This window comes from Polyodon spathula, chromosome 24, assembly GCF_017654505.1.
Source record: "Polyodon spathula isolate WHYD16114869_AA chromosome 24, ASM1765450v1, whole genome shotgun sequence".
Classification (NCBI taxonomy): Eukaryota; Metazoa; Chordata; class Actinopteri; order Acipenseriformes; family Polyodontidae; genus Polyodon; species Polyodon spathula.
Window position 1 is genome coordinate 21323649 of NC_054557.1, and position 6000 is coordinate 21329648.

Genomic DNA, 6000 nt, shown 5'->3' on the forward strand with positions numbered 1-6000 from the left:
TGCACTGCAGAACCAAGGCGGGTCTTTTGGACCCAAGGTTGCATCCTTGGGTTAAAGAAACCAGCAGTTTCATTACAGATAAAAATTAATCGAGTTAGAAGGAGAGCACAGAAGGAGAGCACAGCCAGGTTTTGTTTTGTTTATCATGAATAGAAACAAAAAAAAAACAGGTTTTTGTCTTGTGTGGCGAAGCGCATTGATCCGTGTTCAATTTAACAATGTGCTCTACTTCTGCTGAATACAATAAAGCTGAAAGAAAAACAATAAAGAAAATATCATACACGTGCTTTATCTATCAGCAACAATTATAGTGATTTCCCTGTTGGCTTCTTCTCTATACTCACTTCCTTTGCAGCCAGTTTGGCTACATCGCATATGAGATACAAAACCTGACCAGATATTCACTCAGACTAGCTGTGGAAACACCAGGTTTTGTTGCCGTGGGCAGCCGTCACTGGGAGCGGCAGATCATGGAAGCTGGGCATTAGATTACAAGACTGAATTTCCTCTACACTATCACAGAGAGTCCTGCCACTCCCCTGCTCTAGTCCACACTGTCGCACTGCAAATACCACAGAGCTGTTCTTGTGTTTTCCCCAGGCAGAAAATAAACTTGATTAATATTCCTTTAGCTCGGTTTGCTAGATTTCAGGCACTTTTTTTTTAAATCAGCCAATACAAAACATTCCAAAAATAAATGGTGTATTTATTTGTGAAGATGAACATTTTCTAATGCCGATCACTCTAAACACATTCAGGGTTGGAAAGAAGACTCCCAATGCATAGCAGTTAGATCCAGTCCTGGGTTTACTTTACCTATACACTGCGGCTAATCAAGCTCGTAGTAAAACCTGGAAAAGGTGACTTTGCTATGTAATAAGATTGACTTTTACTATCTCCTTGTCACCGAGGGAAACAATGGTTACTCTATTGGAATTGGTTTAAAGCCTACCCAAGTATTCCTTTAAAAATTCTGGACTTTTTTCCTAAAGCAGTGCTGTGCTTGTTGGGTAAAAAACAGAGTAATAACCCAGGTAGATCTTTTTATTTCTTTTTCCGAGAAAAATAGTTGATTGCAGGTCTTTGAAAGTCTATTTAATTCTGGATATGTTTCTCTACTGAGGGGGTAGGATGTCTTTTCCAGCACCTCAGGCACTTGACTGTTTTTTTTTCCTGCATCCTCAGCACAATGGAACTATACACAATGAGTACAAAGAGGTTATAGATTTACATTGAAGATGTACAGCGAGAATCAACATGAAACTGACTCACACACTCACTGACACACACAGAGGAACATGCATACTGATACACAAACTGTCGCAAACACACACAAACATTGAGACTCGTACCTACCTACAGACACACAGAGGCACACAAACACACACTGACACACACACACAGAGGCACACAAACACAGACTGCCTCCGACATACACAATATACTTTTAGCTTTGTCTGAATCCAAGAAAAAAAGTTAATAGAAAAATCTTGTGACCATCATATTTGTCCTCTTTGAGGTTGTATATGCAATAAATCTATTCAGTTTTATAGCAGAAGGAGGTACACTGAACAGGGACACCACTATATATATATATATATATATATATATATATATATATATATATATATATATATATATATATATATATATATATATATATATATCCATTTGGATAAAACCTATTTCTCCACTAACAGACGACCACAATTTACTGGTCAATATACTGTCATGCCAGGTGGATGTTTCAATATTTGAAAAAGGCTATTTAATTTATTATAACTCATAGAGTCGTTACCGGGCGTTTCGGTTTCTCACACACACACACTCACACACACACACACACACACACACACACACACACACACACACACACACAAATAAATAAACAGCCTTTGTACATTTTTTTTATTAAAAAATATAGCCCGTTCACCATGTTGATGTTTTTGTAAATCACTGTAGCTATTGCAATGCAAAGCGCCTGCCTTAGCTTAAAAAACCGGGTGCATCAGAGTCCAAAAACGCAACGCGTAGACCAGCAATTATACTGCACGCATTAATAACATACTGTATTACTCATTAAAAAAAAAAAAACTACAATTGAAAGCTTCTGTGAAGTAGAAATTCCGATTACTACAATCCCCTCTAAATGGCATGTATTTAATATTATATCCACAAACTAAAATATCGTTCCAAATAAACCAGGTTGCAACACAGCATTCGACGTTTTTATATGCATCGATATCAAACATAAATACTGTATGTAAAGTCAAATTTACATATTGCATATTCCAGAATGGGAACCGATGAAACCAATATTCAAATCTACAATGTATCAAAAGATTACAAGATTAGCCTACTCTATCCAAAAGCTTCATTTTTTTTTTTTTTTTTTTTTTCAGAGAACATGGATATTACACCCCACCATACATTAATATGTGCTAGCGGGACAATAACACGGGCACAATCATACAGCGCCAGTCCTTAGCAAACATAAATACATTATCAAAATATTATAAAATTAAATATAAATGTATTTACATATAAACCATAGCACATCGTATGTATAATAATAATAATAATAATAATAATAATAATAATAATAATAATAAAACTTACCTTAATGTTATTGTCAATGTTAAGTGTTGCGTTTTTTTTTTTTGTTTGTTTGTTTTTGTTTTTTTTGTTTTTTTTTATCAATGTATAGGCCTGTGGTTATGTATTTAGTTTGTAATACAATGATATAATCCAGACTCGTCCAAACATTCACTCCTTAGGGTAATAAATAAATAAATAAGCCTAATCGCTATTAGAAAATGAATAATATATACAGTTGATTCCGGTTCTTAGAAAAATAAGTCGAAATACCAGAAATGAGTAATATAATTATAAATACATGTCTTTATAGTGTATAATACAATTCTGTATTTTTAACTTTCTGCTTCGGTCGAATTATGGCTTTTCAGATACCGGTAAGAATAAATAAATAAATAAATAAATGAAGTAGAAGATTGAACATATAGATATAAAATAGTATTCTTAACTGTCTGCTTGAGTAAAAGGTATTAGGAATATATAGATACTGGTATATAAATATATATATATATGTATTTATATATTCTGCTTTCCTGTAGCGGCGAGTAGGTGAGAGAAAAATACAGTGCACAAAATCCAGATTTAGACAAAAATACATATATATTGCTATTGGACGATAGTAAGGAAGCTACCGGCAGAACAAATTTTCCTTCTGCAAAAGATCTCGGCTCTCTCTCTCTCTCTCTCTCTCTCTCTCTCTCTCTCTCTCTCTCTCTCTCTCTCTCTCTCTCTCCTCTCTCTCTCTCTCCACTCACGCTACGTCAGTACGCGTCATTCGGCTTGCTGTCTCTCCCACCACCGCCCTCATCCTCTCTCAGTCATTGACTCACTCATCCGAAAAGATATATATATATATATATATATATATATATATATATATATATATATATATATATATATATATATATATATATATATATATATTACAAATGGTACATTGAAATGTCGTTCTGTTTGATATTTTATTTTTAAACACTGAAACTCAGAATCAATTATTGTAAGGTGACATTGGTTTTATGTTGGGAAATATTTTTAAGAAAAGTAAAAAACTGAAATATCTTGCTTGCATAAGTATTCAACCGCTGTGCTGTGGAAGCTCCCAGTTTGCACCGATGAAAGAAATTGCCCAAAGGAGGACACAATTACCTTACCATTGGCCTCCACCTGTGAGCCATTAAAGTTGCTGTCACATTTTCTGGATAAAAACCCCACTGTTGAAGGATCATTGGTAAGGCTGTGAATCTGAAGGAAAATGAAGACCAAAGAGCATTCTACAGAAGTTAGAGATAAAGTAATACAAATGCATAGATTAGGGAAAGGGTACAAAATAATATCCAAGTGTTTGGATATCCTAGTGAGCACAGTTGGATCAATAATCAGGAAGTGGAAACTGCTTCACACCACCCAGGCACTGCCCAGAAAAGGCTGTCCTTCAAAACTCAGTGCTCTAACAACAAGGAGACTTGTGAGAGAAGCCACAGAGAGGCCAACAATCACTGAATGAGCTACAGAGTTCAGTGGCTAGGAATGGAGAAATGGTGGACAAGTCAACCATATCAAGAGCTCTGCATAACACTGGCCTGTATGGGAGGGTGGCAAGAAAGAAGCCGTTACTCAAAAAGTACCATCTGAAAGCACGACTGGAGTTTGCCAGAAAGCATGAGAGTGACCCAGCTGCGATGAGGGAAAAGGTTTTGTGGTCAGATGAGACCAAGATAGAGCTTTTTGGCCAAAACTCAAAGTATGGTGATGGTAGCATCATGCTGTGAGGATGCTTCTCATCAGCAGGGACTGGGCATCTTGTTACAATTGAAGGAAGAATGGATGGAGCTGCAAGAGATACTGCAAGAGAATCTGCTTCAGTCCACTAAAAAACTGAAGCCTGTGAGGAAATTTATCTTTCAGCAGGACAATGATCCCAAGCACAAGACCAAAGCAACATTGAAGTGGCTCAAGAACAAAAATGGTGAATGTCCTACAGTGGCCCAGTCACAGTCCTGATCTCAATCCCATTGAGAATCTGTGGCACTCTTTGAAAATTGCGGTCCACAAGCGTCGTCCAACCAACCTGAACAACCTGGAGCAAATGTACCAAGAAGAATGGGTCAAAATCACTCCGACACTGTGTGCAAAGCTGATACATACTTACCCCAAAAGACTTAAAGCTGTTATTGCAGCGAAAGGTGGCTCTACCAAATATTAATGTGTGGGGGTTGAATACTTATGCAAGCAAGATATTTCAATTTTTTATTTTTCTTAAAAATATTTCCCAACATAAAACCAATGTCACCTTACAATAATTTATTTTGAGTTTAAGTGTTTTAAAATAAAATATCGAACAGAACAAAATTTCAATGTACCATTTGTAATTCAGTAATATGAGAGAATTGGTCAGGGGTCTGAATACTTTTGCAAGCCACTGTATATATGGATCGTTCATTTCAGTATCTAAAGCATGTTTCTATCTGAAACAAAAACAGATAACGTCAAGTTATCAAAAGTGCCCCACCATTTTGACAGTCGTGCCTATTTGCTTTGTGCTGAGCAAACTTGCCCCAATGGTTTGTGTTTTTGATATCTCTATTTTAAGTGGCAGGGAACCTTAGATAACTTACAGTTTTTTTCACATTTCCAGTATGTTTTTGTTTCAAATATCCCTCCTTTTTTTCACTTTATAACACACACACACACACATTACGGGAATAGCAATATTGTTCAACCTATATTAAGCCAATGTATTGCTGTTTGGATAGGATAAGTGTAAATAGTAGCCTAGTCTGTTGAAAGGGTTAAGATGTGAATCTATGTAGAGTAGTGATTATGTAGTTGGAATGAATGTATGACCAGTTTGGGCTCAAATCCAGCCTTATATATATATATATATATATATATATATATATATATATATATATATATATATATATATATATATATATATATATATATGGGATAAACCACAATGGGCCATGTGGTTCCTATTATATATATATCGCGCCTGGGGTGGTGATAAGGCTCAAGGTGTCATCCAAGGGCCTTTAACCAAGAAGTGATATATATGATGGGAACCGCAGAGCCCAAAGTGGTTTATTCAGTTTATAACATGGTTAACTGTCAACTTTTATTGTGTCTGCATCCAAAGTGTAACATAGTCCAAAATTTTATTTTATTTATTGTTTGCTTATTCAAAATAAATTGCACATGTCCATTTATTGTGAATTTCTGCATCGAAAGTGGCATCTCACTAGAAACTAGAGGACTGAAGACAAGTTGATGATGAGTTTCAAATGACAGAGGAAGTAAGAGGAGCAGTTGCCATGGATGCTGAAGCTGTATCTGCAAGTGAGTTTGTGTCCTCGTTATATGCGAGACACATGTGTTCAAGTCCGTTTTCATCCTTTCAGATCT

The 6000-nt window shown here is 35.8% G+C and overlaps 1 protein-coding gene across 2 annotated transcripts in view; it reads right to left on the bottom strand.

Moving 5' to 3' along the window:
- The window catches only part of gabbr1b (gamma-aminobutyric acid (GABA) B receptor, 1b), a 63382-nt gene extending 60723 nt beyond the window's left edge, over positions 1 to 2659 (bottom strand). For both annotated transcript variants that reach the window (XM_041225781.1, XM_041225780.1), the window contains exon 1: positions 2620 to 2659. The gene's annotated coding sequence lies outside the window, so the exon portion shown is untranslated. The remainder of the gene's footprint in view (positions 1 to 2619) is intronic.
- Between the last annotated feature and the right edge of the window lie 3341 nt (positions 2660 to 6000).